Source organism: Danio rerio, chromosome 11 (genome assembly GCF_049306965.1).
Source record: "Danio rerio strain Tuebingen ecotype United States chromosome 11, GRCz12tu, whole genome shotgun sequence".
NCBI lineage: Eukaryota > Metazoa > Chordata > Actinopteri > Cypriniformes > Danionidae > Danio > Danio rerio.
In genome coordinates this window covers 21,372,165-21,392,217 of record NC_133186.1, presented here as the reverse complement: position 1 = coordinate 21,392,217, position 20,053 = coordinate 21,372,165, and the positions used below count along the sequence as shown (strand labels likewise).

The following is a 20,053-nucleotide window of genomic DNA, read 5'->3' as shown; positions in this document are numbered from 1 at the left end:
CTGAATAATTCTGAGTTGTCCACCAATTTATATAGGCACATATATATATATATATATATATATATATATATATATATATATATATATATATATATATATATATATATATATATATATATATATATATATATATATATATATATATATATATATATATATATATATATATATATATATATATATATGTATATATATATATATATATATATATATATATATATATATATATATATATATGTATATATATATATATATATATATATATATATATATATTACATAGATGAAATTTTGTAGTTTTTGTGTGTATTTGTGATACCATAAGAACTGTACAATATTGCAATACATTGGACAAATTGGCACTTTGCATGTAATACATTTGTACACAAATAAATGTACTGTATAAATACAAATGTTCCTTTATTTTGTCTATGTATTATTCACTCTTGTCAACAACTATCAATTTTTAAAACCTTGATTTCCATGGTTGACTGTCATGGTGAAAAAACATCTAATCATTTTGAGCAGTGTGGCTCACACAATGACAAATACACTCTATGTTTTGGTGGCATTGATCAAATTACTGACACAATAACTAGGTTTTGAAGCATGAATTAAATGATTTGGGGGTGTAACTATATTTTGCTGACATGCAATAAAGTTCTACAATTCCAGCAAACAGTTTTGAGATTTGCACTTACAGTTTAAAGAATGTTAAGTTTGTTTTAAAAATTGTGCCAAAGCAACTGAGTAAAAACTGTAATAAACATAGTACAAACCACCAAAAACAATAATGATAATGGATTATCTTTAACAGATCAGACTGTAAATTAAATAAAACTGACAGAAATTTAAAATATATATATATATATATATATATATATATATATATATATATATATATATATATATATATATATATATATATACATAAATATCACCACAATTAATTTACAATAATATTTTCAAAAACATTTTTCAAACTGGTGTGCTCAAAATATTACATGTTGATTTGAGTAAACAAATTAGATTTTTGTCTTGCTGTCTTTCTAAACATAATAGTTTGTTCTGTAGACTATCGAAAAAAATAGCTTAAAGGGGCTAATAATTTTGTCCCAAAAATGGTTTTTAAAAAATTAAGAACTGCTTTTATTCTAGCCGAAATAAAACAAATAAGACTTTGTCCAGAAGAAAAAAATATTATCAGATATACTGTGAAAATGTTCTTGCTCTGTTAAACATCATTTAGAAAATATTTTAAAAAGAAAAAAAAAATTAAATGGGGGGCTAATATTTCTGACTTTAACTCTATTATAGCAGATGTTTTGTTTGGCTGGGCGCCCAGTGGAGATTGATGTGCATGCTTCTGTTTAAATATTTTTTCATTAAATAAAGGTAGCCTTGAATGAAAACGTTTGTAAAACCATCTGTTGTCTTGTTATCATTGTGTGGCAAAGCATTTTATTTACTTTTTTAAATAATGTATAACATTTATAAAAATCATAAGACAACTTTACAAATGTTTAAAAAAAATCTCCTGACTAAGAAATCTGACAAGACACATTCTTATACATTGAATGGGAATGATATAATAAAACAGTTGGTTTTCTAGCAGTTGGTTGTATGTTTACATGCCAGGATTTTATGCCATTCAAGGTTGGAATCCCTATCCAGTTGTGATCCAACCGCATACAAAAAAGCACAGTTTGTGAGTATTGAGGAGAGTTTAACAGGTTTTTAGAATTGAGCTTTTGGTCCAGTAGAAGATGGAAGACTAATACTAAATATTATGGACTGAATGTTTCTGAAGGTAGCATCTGATACGCATACATTCCCCAAATTTATGTCCACTGGGTGTGGGTTCCAGTGGCTCTTTGTGGCTCTTGTGTAAGTAAATTGGCTGAGGTGATGAAGACATGATCTGGGTGTTCAGCAGCTGCAGCTGACAGAAAGCTGACCCTGAGCTCTGAGACTGTAGGGAATACAGCTTTAGCTCTCCTTATGCAGACACACAGCTCTCTGCCAGTGTTAATCTCTGATCTCTCCAACTGCACTGCTGCCCTCTGTTTGCACACATCATTAGTCTTTGCAGAAGAGCTACTCATTTCAGCCATTTAATTTCATGCCACAGTGATTATCCAGTTTCTCATCTGTTGTCTATCTTCCTCTCCATCCATCTACCAGTCTGCCAATTTATCCATCTATATATTCATTCATCTGCCTGTTAATCCACCCACTTACCAATCCATCCATTAATCCATTAATTCATCTAACCATCAATCAATGTATTTATCTTTCCAGCTTTTTATCTGTCTGTTAGTTCAGCTGTCTATCCACCCAATCATCATTTTATGCATTTCTCTTACTCTCAGTCCGTCCATTCATCCATCCATCCATCCATCCATCCATCCATCCATGAATCTATCTATCTATCTATCTATCTATCTATCTATCTATCTATCTATCTATCTATCTATCTATCTATCTATCTATCTATCTATCTATCTATCTATCTATCTATCTATCTATCTATCTATCTATCTATCTATCTGTCTGTCTATCTATCTATCTATCTATCTATCCATCCACCCATCCATCCATCCATCCACATTTATTCATTCATTTGCAATATTATTATACTGATGGTCATGTCGTTAAAACTCTTAATGAGATCTGATTTAAATTTGTCACAGGAGACACATTAGAGACATGTTAATACCAGGACCCTGGTCACTCACTGGCCTCTTGAGGTGATAAGGATTGTTGTCAGATCAAGGATCTGCATAATAATTGGAAAGTTATCCAGCTGTTCCCAACTAGAGACAGATGCTGACCCTAAACTGAAATACTGAAGAGAGAAAATGAGATAACACTGAGCCACCAGACTGAAAGAGTTAAAGAACATGGAAAATCATTCATCAAATGTACATCATCTTACTGAGTCATCAATAAAGTGCATTTTTTCCATTAGGTTGAACTTTAAAACTCTGGCTGGATTAAAAATATGAATGGAAAATCAAATGCTGACTAATGAGCATTCACTTTCTTTAAGATCAACAACATTTGCATGTACCTGCAAAACAATGGCATCATAATTATTAGTGTTTAATATCATCTTGCTAAGTTTACCAAGAATCTGTTGAGTGGCATTTCATTTTGAGTCATAAATGAATTATGCAAAAAAAAAGATCAAAACATTTCACCCCATTCAAAGTGGTCGTGAACTGCATTTTTAAAATGCTCTTCTATTCTTGGAGGTCAACCTATAATGGTATTAAGATTCACACATCATAATTTGGAAGCAATAGGCTATTTTCCTATTTTGATTTTACCCTCATCTGAACACACGTTTGAATAGGTGAGACTGCAGACTGAAATGTAAATGCCCACTTGTTTGACAGGATAACAATTCTGCATATTTAAACTCAACACTTTGCTTCTAATGGCCCGTTCCCACTGAGTGGTGCGGTATGGTACGGTTCGGTCCGTTTCCACTGTCAAAAGGCAAACCGTACAGAACCGTACCATATCACTGTTTCAACACCCTTTCGACAGGGTACCAAAAATGAGAAAGATACCAAAACGTGGAGCTAGACATTCAGCTTAACGCTATTGGTTTACAAAGATACGTCATTCGCTTACGCAACAAGCCAGAATGAAAAAAAAGGACCTGCCATGTTTAATGGCTCGTTTCCACTGACTCGTACAGTACGGTTTGGGTCGGTACGGGTCACCTTTATCAGGCTTACGTTTCCACTACCACTACCCTTTTGGTGGGCGTGGTGTATGACACACAAAAAAAAAAGTTTCAGTCTACATCATTTTCGCTCGAGAAAATGTCTACAGTAAAGCTGTATGTGTCACTTACATTTCATATGAAAAGCACTTCTCACAAAACAGACGCTTTACACACATAAATACTTCTTTATAAATTTTATTACTAACTTTTCTATGAACATGAGTTGATTATAACTGCAAATCAATGACGGCGCAAAATAGCCTACTGTAACATCTGCGATTATATAAAATAAATAAATAAATAAATGCAAAGTATGTGAACACATTTAGTACACAGTCAGTGCAAACCTCTCATCTGTGTCTGTAATCTTCAGCAGCACGTGTAGCCTCTGTTAAAGAGTCTTTCCATCATTCTGAGTTCATAACAGTCAAAAAGGTTATGATAATAGTTAAACATGGCAGTTTGTTCTCATTTGCTGAAAAAAAAAAAGTGTTCCTTTTTTTTCGGCTTCTCCTTTGTTTTTGTGCTTCACTCTCGCGTTTGTCAGTATCTGACAGGATCGGGTTTCAAAAGCACGTCAATAATCAAGCACACGTTATTATCATCAGCTCATCAAGTTTGTTATTTCAGGTATAGATGCGTAGCATGGGCAAGCAAGAAAGCGAAACCGCTCACGCTTCAGACAGACGCGTAAAAAACGAAGGGGCAAAAGGGTAAATATGCTCTTTTATTTTTTTGGCTTTGTGACTGTTCATCAAGATGCAACAAGGTTTGTTTGAGCCCGGGTCGACCATGGCTCGTTATTATATATATATATATATATATATATATATATATATATAAATAATTAAGCTGTAATCTCTCAGTTGTGTATATTGATTAGGTCCTAAAGTTAATAAGGACATCTGTGTACCCACTGTCACACGTATTTTTAAGAGCCTAAAACACTTAAACATTCTTCAGAGACACTGCTGTGTTTTAATGGTTACATGTTATTCAATGTGTATTTATATAGTGCATTCATTGTGTATGGCCATACATGCAAAGCGTATCTGGATCTTAGAGATGCGTGGAGGGGCAGGGAATTAGGGGTTTGGGTCTCTCCACACCACCATCAGTGTGCAGCATCCACTTGAATGATGCAATGGCAGCCACAAGACAATAGCGCCAGTGCACTTACCATACACCAGCTATTGGTGGTGTGGAGAGACAGTAATAAGAGCCAATTGAGAGGATCGGGATGATTAGAAGATCATGAATGTTGAAGACTGATTGAGTGAATTTGGCCGGGACACCGGAGTTACACAATATATATTTACTTATCATGCAATACATTTTGGGTGATCAAATATATATCGGCCATTATCTTTACATAACAATGAATGCCACCAAAATTTCAGCTGATTGTGCAGTCTCTTGTCCTCTCAGCTAATCTTTTCTGGAGGTCTCAGCAAGCTCAGGTACCTCCTTTAGAAACAATGCTTGCTAAAAGGGGATAAAAAATGAATTTCCACATATTCCTGAAAACAACTGACAGTTTGGAAGTTGTACAGATGTGTTTCAAAGCTGCAACCCACTTACAATAAGTGATACTTTCAAATATTGTTAAAGCCATTTTACAAAGACATTTACATTATATGATTTTTTATCAGCATATTATAAAATCTAAGTAAATCTGAATAAAATCATATTAAAATCATAATAAAAAAATTGTCCTTTGAAAGTAAGTCTTTATGTATATTTGCATAATTTTGATGTATAATCAATAAATAACCTTAATAATGGTCTTAAAATGACAACAATAATATCCCTTACAAAGAACGAATTGTTAATTTCCTACTCGCATAGTTCATACACTCTTTCCTAATGTTGGGATCATAATAAGGTAAAGCAAAGACTGTTTTCCACAACTTGGCATTGCACAATGTTTTGCTACCATTTTTTTCAGCATGGACATGTGTTTGTCTCTCTCATTATTTACCTCCTGCTGTGTAAATAAGTGGGCGGAGCTTAACAGACAGTGATGTAAAAGCAGGGGTTGACCTTCATCATTGAAGGTGGAGTTTAGATGTAGACACACTATTACATAATAAATTGGCTCATTCCTCAATCTGACATGACATCTTATTTGTCAAAAGAGAATTATGACTTCTCTATTTTACCAACCTTTAAAATGCATCCAGTTTAACACCACTGATTTTACATTAGCTAAATTAATGAACTAAAGCTGTTCAAGATTGCTGACATATGAATGACAACATATCCACATAAAGCGTGATTAAAATACAAAAAAGGCAATGTGATACCAGAAATAGGCCTCATCCTGTCATCATGTCCTCTCCCTCACTTTCACGCAAAGATGTACTGAAAACCAAGCTTACTATGGTAAAGATCGAGAACCCAAAGGCTGGCACACTTTCAAATTCCTCTGTAATCATCAGCTCTACAGATTCATAGACAATAGGATCGAAACATTCTCCAATTACACCCACTCTGGCACCATTGAGCATCTGCCTCTGTAAAGGTGGAAATATAAAGGTGCCATAAAACCAAACCCTAGAGATGTCTCTTCTCTTCCTAGCATGTTCAAGTGCATGTGTACAAAAGGAAGTCTCTTGATACAAAACTCTGCATGTTGAAGAATCTCTTTATAAATGAGAGCTATTATTGATGGTGAAACTTGCCCTCTTGTGTTTGTCTTGTCTAGTCAAAGTCTAGTTTTAATAGGCAGTTGTGTAATAACATCGTACAGCAGCACTTACTGGCATAAAGTGGGGCAGTTGTTTTGAACTATGAGTCTAGTGAATAAATTAGGTGTATTATTATGAAAAATATGGCAAGATGTTTAAGTGATGCTTTTATTCCTAAAAAAATAATAAATGAACGGTGAATGGTTGTTTATGCTCTGAAAGTTTTCAATTATTTGAGCAGGGAAAACAGTATTGTGAATGATATTAATATAATATTAATAAAGTTCAAACTTTGTTGCATAATATTTTGTTAAGACTCTTTGATCAAGCATTTATTTCTTTGGACTCTATTATATTGGATGTTGTAACAATGTATAGGTCAGTACTTTTATTTATGATTAATTATTATATTGGATGTTGTAACAATGTATAGGTCAGTACTTTTATTTATAATTAATTAAATGTATTCTTAATGAATAAACACAACCGCAGAATTAACATTAATATATTAAAACTACAGAGGAATTACCAACCTACGTCACACATGAACTCACGGGTTCAATTATGCATACTGGTTGCAAAAAAAGACTGGTTGCAAGAACAAACATGTCATGCTATGCAGTAGGATGCCAAAATTGAAAGTCAAAAAATAGAAAACTTAAATTTTACCGTACACCTCACTTCTTTTAATGCCAACTGCAGACGTATTTGGCTAACAGCCATTATAAGAGCTGAATGGAGTGAGGACGTAATTAAAAATGCTCGAAGCTGCAATTCTCATTTGATACCAGGTAAGTTCACGCTATGCTGAATCATACACATTACTCGTTTTTAATTGCAGTATTGATTTCAGCAAAAACTGTTAATATGGTTAATTAAACTGCAGACACTAAATACTTAGAATAAAATATAAAAATGTAAGTTCACATACACTAACCCAGCAGTATTGACCTTATTCTAAAATGCGGAAGTGCGCCTGTTTTCGCGATTGTCTTAGAACTTCCGTTTCAGTCGCCTATGGGAGAAATGACAAGGAATAATATACGGCAAAAAACGGTCAAACTACTTGCTCTACAAACAAATGTTTGCATGACTATATAGACCAAGTAGAATAATATAACAAGGAAATATCAGTTTGCAACATCAAACAGCGAATTGAGCAGTTTTTAATGTCTAAAAATGAAAAGTGAATGAGACCGGAAGTCTCGTGCCAAAAAGATTCAAATGGCAGCGCCCGCTCGTCTGCGGAGAATAAGGTCAATAGGTGCAATTCACTGTCAGAAGGCAGTACTTTTTCTTGTTGATGATTACCCAGGCCTTAAACAGTTCTGTTTTCTTGTCTTTAGCTAGGCAGAACCTCAGTTTTTAGCACTGCAAAGTTTTGAATCTGGTAATCATGGAACATTTTTTCTTGCACATGAAATACATAGAATAAAATTGTTTGCATCCAAAGACTTGTAGGCCTCACTTGTAAAATCACTTGGATTTTCAAAGAGATAGTTGTATACTTCAGGCTGGAAGCTAGGCCATTTCATCTTATCCAATATCCATTGGGAGGGTGCTATCACAAATCGACCTGTCAGAGGAACGCTGCTCACCTTGACGTTAATTTTGCTTAATGTTAGTTGTTAACTGTGCTTATCACTGGGTGACAAACAGTAAGGCAGAAAGCATTATATAAATAATATAGATAATATGTAATCAATATAACCTCCAAATAATATAATATCTGATACAACAACAAACTGTACCACATCGGATGTCATTCCCTTACTGTAAATGCTAGCGCTCCCGTTTTTTTCTGCAACCTCGCAGAGCGCACATGCTGAATGTTTGCAAACTGGTAATTCACCAGGTAAATTATTTTAAATTATCCAACTTTTTTATCATTTTAATAATAAATTATGCCTACAATAAATACAAAATATAATTATATTGTTTATTATTTAATAGTCTTATTATTTCTATTAAAACTTTTAAACGCATTTGATGAACGCGATCATTTGTGTTGATGAATCTAGTCTCTCACCTCATTTACTGTGCGCGTTGCCTACGAGTTCCCTAGCAACAAGAACAACAGCCTAACATCACAGACAGTGTCCGTATCCCTCAAAGCTGTTTAGAATTGAAAGTTTAGACATGGTGTGACCAAAGCCCCTTTAAGAATTCTGTTGTCTTTGGTGTGTCACAACGTGTACCTATGTGTGTCTTTGATGCATCTTTTGATGCTTCTTGCATCCTTGTCGCAGCACCAGTGGCACTGAAATTCATGTGCTGATTCGGTACAGTGCATATCAGTTCCATGGCATCTGGTTTCGGTACCCAACCCTACTTGTGAGAGACTGTACTCAGTCTCGGGTCACATCATTAAAGAAAAGGGCTACATTGTCCCCCGATAATTTCAACAGACTGGTCTGTCTCAGGAACTGGCTGAATTTAAAGGAGGACTAAGCAAAATTGTTTCTACTATATAATAAATGTTCTTACTTTCAGCAATACAACTTTTTAATCAGTACAATTGTTTTATTCAGTACTTTATTTTTGTAATTTTCCAATTTCCATATTTGTAATGCCTATATTTTGGATTTTGATTTTTGCAGTCCACTTAGAATCCAACATGGAAATCTTTTTTTCTTTTTTATTCGCATTGCTTGTTTTGAAATGAATTAATGGCTTTCAAGCCAACAGATTGAGGATCTGGATAGTTTATTGCAGGTATATTGTTTACATGAAGAAATCTTGTGTTACAAGTTAAACAAAAATTCTAATAAACAATGGTATTTTGTAATTTTATAGACATAGATATAGTACTGTATCTACAATATTATATTTTTATAATAGATAAAAAATTATATATTTTATATTATTGTATTATATTTTATATTTAATTTTATTTAATTAATCTTCAAGTTTGGGCATCCTACTAAATTTCTTGAACCAGATGTTACTTTTATGCGTGCATCCATTTGGCTTCAATTCATGGGCACGTGACCCACCCCACAATTTTTATGACCACAATGACAAATAAATGACCCTCTCATTACACCCAATCAAAGACAACCACAACCACAAACACACACATACACCCCCACAACAGCACTCTCTGAATCTCAATGGTCAACCTCTGTTGTATCCCTTCATATGCATTTCTATACAGCCCATCAATTTACACAGATGCCAAAATATCAGTCTTTCCTCAAAATAACCTTAAATCACCACATAAGACAACAAAACCCAAGCACATTTAGTTGATGAGTGAAATTAGCACTAGCAGGCAACAAAACTCCTGGAGTGGAAACAGTGGATGTGTTTTAGTGGCTCTGCTAATCTAGAAAGTCCCAGTTGTTATGCTCTCTTGGCTCTTTGTATATGTGTGAGGAGCATGGATTCTCCTCCTCCTGACTGGCTGAAAAGGAGACTCTGTTTTACAGGCTCATTGATGTGACAGAGCAGTCTGACGGATTGGTTTAGCTGGTTAAAACATTGAAAGCCACTGTTATGCATATTGGAGCAGGTTAACTGGAGGACAGCATCACAGACATTTTAAGTTCATTTCTAATAAATGTTTTTGTCTTTAGTTCCATATTAAACACTCTATGCACAGCTTGCTGATGTAAATATTAAATATTTACAATATTTAAAAATAAATAAATTAATTAATAAATAAATTAATTAATAAAAACACTTTACAATACCTGACAAAGGTCTTGTCGACTATCCAAGTTAACTTGACTTCTAGCAGATCATTTGGAATCAGAAGTGGCTTATATGAACCTTATTTAACCAAAATTAAATATGATCATCTCTTGATTTTTAAGGATTTAATGAGGACAGTGAGGTCTGATTTTGCTCAGACAAAAGTCCTTTCACTTACCAAAGATAATGTTCAGTATAAAATATACAGTCATGGTGCAGTGGAAAAAGAATCCAATGAGAGTCCTATGAGCTTGGACGACTGCATCCATACATCTCTGCAATGACTGCAAAGTCATCTGGAATGGCAAATAAAGTGTTCTTGCAGGACTCCCAGAGTTCATCAAGATTCTTTGGATTCATCTTTAATGCCTTCTCTTCATCTTACCTCAGACATGCTCAATAATGTTCATGTCTGGTGACTAGGCTGGCCAATCCTGAAGCACCTCGACCTTCTTTGCTTTCAGGAATTTTGATGTAGAGGCTGAAGTATGAGAAGAAGCGCTATCTTGCTGAAGAATTAGCTAAAAAAATCTTTCAAATGGGGTGCTAGTGGTTGGGAAGCACAAAAAAAGCCACTCTGGCGACATACCTACATCATATTTTTTAATTACAATATCTTCACTGCTGCTATACGGCACTCATTTTCATGTCTGTTGTTATTCTGACCTGAAGTGGCGATGACAACACAAAACTTGTGCTCAGCTGCCAAATTTTAATAAACATATAGTCCTCCAAACAGAAACTTCAAACTAAACTTTTTTTTATAGATATTGACAATGGTGTTCGGTCAATATATATACAAACACCATTTTCAATCGCCCAGCCCTAGTAGAGTGTCTAAATAAAATGTATTAAATTCAAAGCAAAGACATACCCATCAAATCTGTAATCAGGGAAAGTGACACTGATAACAGAGGTGCAGATCAACATGCGGGCTTTTGGCAAGGTCAGGTAAGCAGTGGTCAATACAGGGGCAAACAGATGTATAAGGGCAATTCAGAGTTGTGGTCAAATAACAGGCAGATGGTCACAAGGCAGGCAGCAAACAGGATTAAACAAACAAATGAGGATCAAAAACACAGCAGAGCAAGACAAAGGAAACGTGATGTAATGTCACTATACAGAAAACAAGACTCAGCAACAACTGTGTGTTAGTGTGCTGTATTTATAGTGCAGTAATCAGTCCAAAAGCAGCTTCAGCTGTGAGAGTCTCTTATCAATGGTGACTTGGAGCAGGTGAATGTGTGTGTTGCATGACTGGGATATGCAGTCGATAAACTGGCAGATTTGTATTCATTCGAGTAAATGTGAATGTTTTCCAGCGATCTATGGTGTTTAGATTGCTGGTGATCGTAATGAAAGCAAAGCTAGACATGAAATAAACAGTGTTTTATGTTTTTTTTCTGAGGAGTCTAACAATATACAGTACAGTATAGGGTAAAATTTTCAGCAAATAAATAATTTCAAAAATGATTTTTGTTAAAGTTATGAATAGAATTCCTTGTCTCTGAATGCTTTAAAATCACTTAAACAGATTACATAGTCACAAAACGCAAGTGATAAACGTTGACTCTATTATGGTTCAAATATGCAAAGACTCCACAAATCACATGTCTTCCAATCTGTGGTGGCTGGTCAACTATAAATCCAACTCGAAATTGCACATCCTACAATGTAACTATTGTTTATGCACACATTGTGATGTTGATGCAAAAACTATTTATTGTGCAGCCCTATGGTGTGCACAGACAGAAACAGACAAAGTGTACAGAGATGATCCTCACAATTCACCATTTGCAAAAACATAATGAACAGAAAAATGCCAAAGTAAAGAAGCTGGCAACAACTAGTCTTTGATCATCACAAATGAGCATCGACATGCCCAAAGCTACATGCCAAGCGGAGCGGGTCATTTAAGCTGGCTGATCAGATAGCAAATACTCAACGCACCGATGCTAATAGAGGCAGTATTGAGACTCATTAACACAAAGAAAATCAATCAAGCCAACGGCTCTCATAAATTATTCACCTCATCATGTTACATGTCCTGCTATGTTGACTCCTTCCCTACATAGCATCCCTAATACAAGCTGATAGACAGGCAGACAAATGAAAACATTATAAATTTACTTTAACAGTTTGTAATGCAGTAATAATATCTGATTTACAATGCAGATAACAAAAGTCAAAGATTGACCAACATGCAATGACACAAAAATGCCTTTTTGATTTTATTTATTTATTTATTTTTTGGCTTTTAGAATTGAGCGAATATTTATTTGATTTCATCACAAATACAGATATAATTACATTGATTTCTATAGTATAAAGTCAATAATCTGGTCAAAATGCCTGTTGTAAATGCATTTATATCTGAGAGAATCAGCCAATAAGAAACTGCAAATTATGTCTAGCGATAACATTAATCCAACATTTGTAGTTTTCTTGAATATAAGAGTTGCTAATACCAAAATAATAAAACTAATCAACAAATAATACTGTTTAAACCCCAGACTACCCCTCATGGTCTTATATCCTAATGGATAAGGATCTCGGCTTCAGTAGATATTCCTACCATCATTAATATTTATAGATCTATGAATATTTTAATACTTTTTAGACATTGCAGATGTTAAAAGTGTTGGAATAGGAGTTGATGCATGACCTTTTCATTTGCTTTTCTCTTCTACTTTTAAGCAAAATCCATCTACGGGACATCAGATAATCTGGTGATCATTTTGGTGATTCCTCTGAACAGATATTTTATATTTACTTAAACACAGTAACACCAAAATCTTTTTATACCCACAGCCAGCATTTTATGTTACGGCTGATACCATTGAACCCCACTGATATAATTAAGGGACAGACAACTCAGTCAATGTCCATCTTTCTAAGGACCATCACACTGAAATAACTGACTAATGTCATGGATTCTGAACAAGTCTTTCCAGAAAGAGGAGCAGAACTAATGAATGAATACAAATTTGTAGAACTAATGAATGTAATAAAATATAAAATATACAATGAAAACTCTGAGGGCTCTGCAGACCTTGAGGTTCTTCATTCCTGCTTTAAGCTAATATTTCAGTCATTAGTAAAAACATTTTATCTTTTGAATTTTAGCAGTGTATTTTCAATCAGAATTGAAATTTAGCAAAACAGTAAGTACATTTCTCAAAACAACAAGCCAGTCTCTTGCTCAAAATAAATTTCTTTGTCAATGAATGTGTCAGTGCTATCAGAATTAAAAGTCTTTGTGTCATTGTGTACGGATAAGACAGTCAAATTACTTAGTCGTGTTGTCAATTTTACAGTGAACTTTGGAGTGGTGTTCCAATGTAAACTATGGCTAATGTTATGACTTTGTACTGTAATTTGTTGACAGAACATATATTTTTAAATCTTAAATGTTGTGGGGGGTAAGACTACTTAACTTTTTCAGCGAATTGTGAAATGTCTTTTTGATGTGCACAACTGACACAATGTGAAATTGAACAGGTAGTTTTGAGAATTTAAAATCTGATCTGAGAAATGGACCAAACTGACTGAGAAAAACAGTTCCTCCACAGCACCCACGGTGAGAACATGAGAAGCATCACTTGTTTCCGTAGTGTAGTGGTTATCACGTTCGCCTAACACGCGAAAGGTCCCCGGTTCGAAACCGGGCGGAAACATCTTTTGTTTTAATTTGGTTAACTGGGCCAAATAATGACTGGTACAGCTTGGTACGGGTCACCTTTATCAGGCTTCTACTACCAAGGGTAACCTTTTGGTGGGTGTGGTGTATTAAAGAAAGTTTTAGTCGACGTCATACTCGCTCAAATAAATGTCTATAGAAAAGCTGTACGGGTCGCTTACATATCACATGAGAAGCACTTATCACAAAACAGATGCTTTATACACAAATACTTGTTTATAAATGTTTATTACTAACTTTTCAATGAACAGGATTTGATTATAACTGTAGATTAATGACATTGCAAAATAGCCTACTGTAACGTCTGCAATTATATAAAATAAATAAATAAATACAACATAAATTAACACATATAGACCCTTACAGTCTACGATATATTATTAATTAAAGAAAAACTACACACAGCAGACATTGAATAACTTATTTAAGTTCAAAAACACACGCAATATAGCCCACAGTCAGAGCAAACCTCTCATCTGTGTCTGTAATCTTTACCAGCACATGTAAGCTCTATTAGAGAGTAATTTTGTCCTTCCCAGTTTATAATAGTCCAAAAGGCGAAGATAAACATGGCATTTTGATCATGATTCAGGTTGCTAAAACAATTTTGATCCAGTGTTTTGTCGGGCTTATCCTTTTTTTCACGCTTCATTCTCGCGCTTGTCCTTTTCTTTCTGAATGGATCAGATGACGGAGACACGTCAATAATCACGCATGCGTTATTATCATCAGCTCTTGAAGTTCGTTATATCAAATATAGACGCAATCGCGAGTTCCCGGAAGAAAGCGAATACCGCTCGCACTTTTAGACGGGCTCGTAAAACAACAACAGCATATGGCAGATTTTTCTTCTTGGCTTTGTGTCTGTTCATTAAGACAATGACAAGGTTTGTTTGAGCTCGAGTCATCCATGGCTCGTTATTATATGCATATAGAATTTCCATGTAATGTCTCGGCTGTGTATTAGATCATGGCGGTTGCTTTGTTTACATTCTTACTAGTTCCACGAGCTGGTGATGGATCTCTGTGTCCAATCAGCATTCAGCTGCACGTGTAGCTCCACCTTTTGATACCCTTTCGAAAGGGTGCCGAAAAGTGGTACGGTACGGTTCAGTACGCTTTTTGACAGTGGAAACGGCCATAAAAGCGTACAACACCGAACCGTACCACTCAGTGGAAACGGGCCATAAAGGCATGGAGATTAAAAGTGAGTTTTCCAACTTGATCAATTGAGTTTGATAGAAGGTAATACCCTTTACATACAAATTTGTACATGTGATCCTCTGTTGAAAGCTGTCATCATTTTGACCCATAAAAGTGACCGTTATATTTCCTGTGAGAAAACTACAAAAACCAAGAAGCTAGTTTATTTATTTAACTTAATTTTTTTTATAAAATATTTTAAGAATTTATAGTTAAGCAGCTTTCAACAAAAAAAAAATAAAATAAAATAAATTCCACCTGGGGTCCTTTCGCGTGTGAGGCAAACTTGATAACCACAACACTACAGAAACTCTGATAAACAACTTGACCCACAAAAAAAAATAAAAAAATAAAAAAAAAGTAATTTTCATTTAAACAAACGATTACAGGTGATTACAAACCTTTGAAAGTTTTTTTTTCACACAGACAAAAAAAAATTACTGAAAGAATGGTGAAAGAATGTTGAAAACCTATAGCCATTCACATTCATAGTAGGAAAAACAAATACGAAGAAAATCAATGTTATATGTTTTTATACAATTTCAAAATATCTTCAATTGTGTTTGGCAGAAGAAACTCAAATTGGTTTGTGACAAGTGAAGAGTGAGTAAACTATAACATAATTTTTTTAGGTGAACAACCCCTTAAAAAGCTCCCTTGTCAGATTAAATGTATTTGTTAGTTTGTTTGTTTATGTGATTGACTGTTTAGCCTACTTCTTTGTTTACTTATTTATTTATGTGCAACTTACTGCTATTCATTTTCATTAACTGGCACACTCCTGTTAAGTTCCCCCTCAACCTCTGGTGCAGTCAATCATTCAACAGCAGGTGTTTCCGTAGTGTAGTGGTTATCACGTTCGCCTAACACGCGAAAGGTCCCCGGTTCGAGACCGGGCGGAAACAAGCTTTTTAAATTTGGATATTTGGAGCACAAGGCACTGCAGTTCTGTGGAATGACCTCCACCCTGCTAATGAAATTCCTGTGCTTTTTCCAGAAAAAAACAACAACAAATTAATCGTAGTTTACATGGTTCACCCTGCAGGGACAAAACCTCTCATTGTGCTCTTCTAGCATGTTTAGCCACAACTAAAATTCCTTCAGCTTTTGAACAATGAAAAGTACTTCTTTAAAAAATCAAGTGTTCAAATTTGCTCTTGCTTTTGATCTCTTTTAAACAGATTTTGGACACATGTATTTAAACTCAGTTCCTCTCTTTTTCACACACATCACCATCCTGATAATAATTTGCATCCAAATATGCCTTTTCACAGTTTTCGCAAAACTGTTTAGGAGCTTCTGTTGTGTAAGAGGCCCCATACTGTGCCATAGGTGTCTCCACTCACACACAAAGATGGCAACAAAGTACTATGTTACAAATGTCCGCTTTAAGTTCGTCTGGAAGACCATTTTGTTTTATTGTAGCACTACAAGAGACAGGCAATTAAGGGCACATTCCAGAGCTGACTGTTGCCCCGTAATAGTTTACAGCAACGGAGGGCAGGCAGATGAGGAGATCCTTTACACTCGATCCCAGCAACGCTTGCTTCTATAGAAACTCATAAAACATCCTTTGCTTTCTTTATAAAGCAAACATAGAAAGTTGTTTAGCTGATTTGACTCTTGGATCTAGAAACACAATACCAAAAGTGTAACAGAAGTCTAGGGCTAGTAAGTAAATGTTTTTATTTTTATGTTTCTAACACACTTTAAAAGTTTCTAACAACTTTTAAAAAGTTTACAAAATAATAGTTTAAAGTTCTCTAACAATTCTCAAGTTTTGTGGATCATTGCATATTTAAACAACTATGATTTTATAGGCTTTCACAATTCTGAATTTATACTTTTTGTAGAATTGTGAGATGTAAGATTGCAATTGCTTAAAATTACAGTTTAAGCCAAAATTATGATATACAAAGTTACAATTGTGAGTAAAATTGAACTACATAACAAAGTTGCTAATGCGAGTTTAAAGTCTAAATAACAAGATGCTACTTCACAGTTCTGAGAAAAAACAGAACATATTAAATTGTGAGAAAGTCAGAACTGTGAGATAAAATATCACACACACAAAAAAAACTTTCTCATTAAAAAATGATGAAAATGTAATTTTGATCAAATATGATTATCATTTTAAAATAAAACAACTGACTAATGCCATTGGTCCTGAAAAAACAAGTAATTTCAGAAATTGGAGCAGAACTAATAAATAAATCATAAAAGAATTGTGAAACGAATAAAATTCTAATAATCTTTCTTTTAAAAAATGAAAAATCTGACAGGGCCCTGAAGGCCTTGAGGTTTCTTATGCCTGCTTTAAACTAATATGTCAATCATTAGTATTTATAATATTTTATATATAATATTGATTAAAAAAATTATCTGTTGCGTTTTAGCAGTCTATCTGGATTTATTTTTATTAACTCCCCTTCAGTTCGCTCACAACCACCAGGGCAAAAACCTAAGGGGCACCACATGTTTTTGTAGTGTAGTAGGTATCATGTTCGCCTAACACGCAAAACAATACTTTTAAAATTTGGTTAACTGGGGCAAATAAAATCATGTAGAGTAAATGTTACTTTTCCAACTTAATAAATTGAGTTAGATAAAAGGTAAGACCTTTGTAATACAAATTGGTACATGTGGTCCTTTGCTGAAAGCTATTGACATTTTGATGAAAACAAAAGTAACCCTGTTATTTTCTGTGAGAAAACTACAAAAACCAGTGAGCTAAATATTCTTTTTTTCAGAAAATATTGTAAGAAGTTATAGGTAAGCAGCTTTCAACAAATAACGAATAAAAAAAAATTGTTTCCTCCTGGTTTCAAACCGGGGACCTTTCACGTGTGAGGCGAACGTGATAACCACTACACTACGGAAACTCTGATGGCCAACTGTTTTTTTTGCAATGAAAAAAAGGTCATATTCACCCAAAAAGCAAGACCAAGCAAAAAAACGGAAATATACAAGTGATTACAAACAATTTCTTTTTCTGTCAAACACAAAATTAAACAAACGGGTTGGACAATAAAACTGAAACACTGGCCAATTTAGCATTAGAGGTTCATGGCTAAATTTGACAAGCCTGTTGACCAATCTTCATTGATTGCACATTCCACCAGTAAAGCTGCGGTCACACTAGAGTTTGAGCTTGCGAAATTCTGTTGTACTGTGCTGTGAAAAGGAGCAGGATTAAACATGATAATTAGACTTTTATAAATGCAAATGATTGGTCCATATTTTAAATTTTGTCCGGAGGTCATGTTTTGATCTTCGATTGGTCTCACGCAGGTCTCATGCAGTGATGCGATTTCGCAGATCAGAGTTCACCAAGCTTGAACTTTCCAGAGCAGCGAATTGAGAAACTTGTTACACAAGATTGCGTTTCCGATCTGAAGCATTCGCGTGCGTATAAATGGAAGTCTATGGGGAGAAAAGTGCAGTGTGACCACAGCTTAAGAGCAGAGCGTGAAGCTTTAATTGGCAGAGTGATAGCACAGTTTTGCTTAAAATATTGCAATGCACAGAACTTTATTGGTGACATAGCAGAGTTCAAACGAGGACAAATTATTGATGTGCATCTTGCTGGCGCATCTGTGACCAAGACAGCAGGTCAGCAAACCACCAAGAAGAATCACATCCAACAAGAGTAACTGTGGATGAAAAAACACAAAAAAAAAAAAACACACGAGATGATCTGATGTGGTATTGGCCACAAAACAAGGCTCTACACCATACTAATAAATTATTGTGGTCTAAACCCCAGTGTTTCAGTTTCACTGTCCAAAACCTGTAAGTTTGATATACCAGAATTTTTCATAATAACAGAAGAAAGAAACTCATAAAAGGTTTTAAAAATTTGAGGTTGATTAAATTATTAAGTAAGTTTCACTTTAGGTTCCCTAAGCCTTCAATAAATTGTTCAAACTGCAAGATCTGAGGATACAAATGTTACAACTTATTTCATAAACCATCTAAAACTGATGAAAATATTTTAGAATTTGGTGCAATTTAATAATAATAATAATAATAATAATAATAATAATAATAATTTTTTATAATGCGCTTTTCTCATACCCAAAGCGCTAACAGGCATACAAGGCAAACAAAGCAGAACATTAAAAACAGTAAAAAAGAAAACAATAAAGCAATAAAATATGACCGATTCAATACAATTGGATGATAAAATTAACAAAAATAATCAATCTAAGTTAAAAGTTAAAAGTTGAGAAGTTTCTTAAAACATTCTGGAGAAACAGCATTCCTGATGCTGATGGGTAGGCCATTCTATAACTTAGGTGCACTGTACAAAAAAGCACAACCACCCATAGTCTTCCGTTTACAGCGTGGCTGATACAACAAAATAGCAGATGAAGAACGAAGACTCCGGGTGGGAGTGGCCAAAGTTACCAGGCCACAGATGTAGTCAGGTGCTACCTAATGCACTGCTTTGTGTGTTAAAATCAGAGTCTTAAAATCAATACGTGACTTAACAGGAAGCCAATGAAGTTGCTGAAGTACAGGAGTTTAAGAGACAATACACTCAACGATATGTGACTATATGAAGATATTTTAAAAAACGCTTTTGTGAATCAAGTGAAAGTCAGTGAGGTCTAAAACAACACTGGACTCCTATGACTTACATTGTATACTCCAAAACACACAGAACATTATCATGTCAAGCAAGGTCTATGACAACATAATGGGGTGCAATTTATGAATTGCCATTTTTGGGTAAACTATTCTCATAAGCAATTTAATTTGCTTACTACATATTAGAATCAATCACATCTGCATTCACAGAAATGCATTCTGTGCCTGAAAAAGCGTTGGCTTTTGGACTTGCCAAGGAAAAATGAAGCCTAAATGTCAAGGAAGTATGAATAGCTAGCTTAGTGTACGTTGTTATCTTTCAGCACACAGGTCCTGCAAATTACCTGCTGGCTCAGACATGCACCATCAGCTCTATTCAAATTCTTCTGAATCCCCCTATGGTGACTCTATAGGCAAAGACCTCTAGTGTGAA

General features: G+C 34.5%; 1 protein-coding gene and 2 non-coding genes across 5 annotated transcripts in view; 2 read left to right on the top strand and 1 right to left on the bottom strand.

The window, feature by feature from the left end:
• The window catches only part of prickle2b (prickle homolog 2b), a 190,700-nt gene that overhangs the window by 168,940 nt on the left and 1,707 nt on the right, over positions 1-20,053 (bottom strand). The gene's annotated exons all lie outside the window — the stretch shown is intronic.
• On the top strand, positions 13,729-13,801 carry trnav-aac (transfer RNA valine (anticodon AAC)). The gene has a single exon. It is a non-coding gene; the product is annotated as a tRNA-Val (tRNA).
• On the top strand, positions 15,860-15,932 carry trnav-aac (transfer RNA valine (anticodon AAC)). Its single transcript has one exon. It is a non-coding gene; the product is annotated as a tRNA-Val (tRNA).